Raw genomic sequence first — 748 nt, 5'->3', positions numbered from 1 at the left:
GTCCAAGGTAGACTTATACTTAATGCTGTTTCAACAGTGACAATCCCGTGTTTTATTCAGATTTAATATATTTAGAACTACAATATGAAGTGTGTCCTTTGTGTCTTTAAGTCTATAGCATGCGATTTGAAGGAGACTTTTGTTGCTATTTCTAGCATGTCGAGCTCTCGGATAAAGGGTCCGTCCATGGTTCCTTTACGCAGATTCTTCCTGTGTAAAACAATAACACGTAGAACGCTGAAAATGTCAAAGCCGGCTTCGTTTTTGTGTTCTTAGAGAGAAGATAGAGTGAGGGAGAGGAGGAGGAGGAAGGAGGAGAGAAAAGAGACAAAGAGGAATCGCGAGAAAGAGACCTCTTGACGTCACATCAACTAATTTCTTGTTGTTGTTGGTGGTGGTGGTGGTGGTGTTGGTGTTGTTATTGCTACTGTTACAACTCGTGTTGTTTTTGTTGTTGCTTTTTATGTCATCGTATAATCTGCGGCTGTTCTTTCCTTCCTGATGTTGCTGTAATTGTCGTTGTTGTGCCTGATGTTGTTGTTGTTGTTATGGTTTGTGTCGTCATCAGCGAGATAGCTCTATTGATCTGCTTGTTTGCCTTTTGTCGTTGTTATTGCTTTTGTTATCGCCTTTGTTGTTCTTGCTGTTATTGTTGTTGTTGCTGTTGTTGTTGTTGTTGTTGTGGCTGTCGTTGCCTAGTCGCCATCGTGGACGCAACAGTTGCTGCATTCATTGATGTCACTGTAGC

The sequence above is a fragment of the Octopus sinensis genome, linkage group LG24, assembly GCF_006345805.1.
Source record: "Octopus sinensis linkage group LG24, ASM634580v1, whole genome shotgun sequence".
Taxonomy (NCBI): Eukaryota; Metazoa; Mollusca; class Cephalopoda; order Octopoda; family Octopodidae; genus Octopus; species Octopus sinensis.
This window is presented reverse-complemented; position numbering follows the sequence as displayed.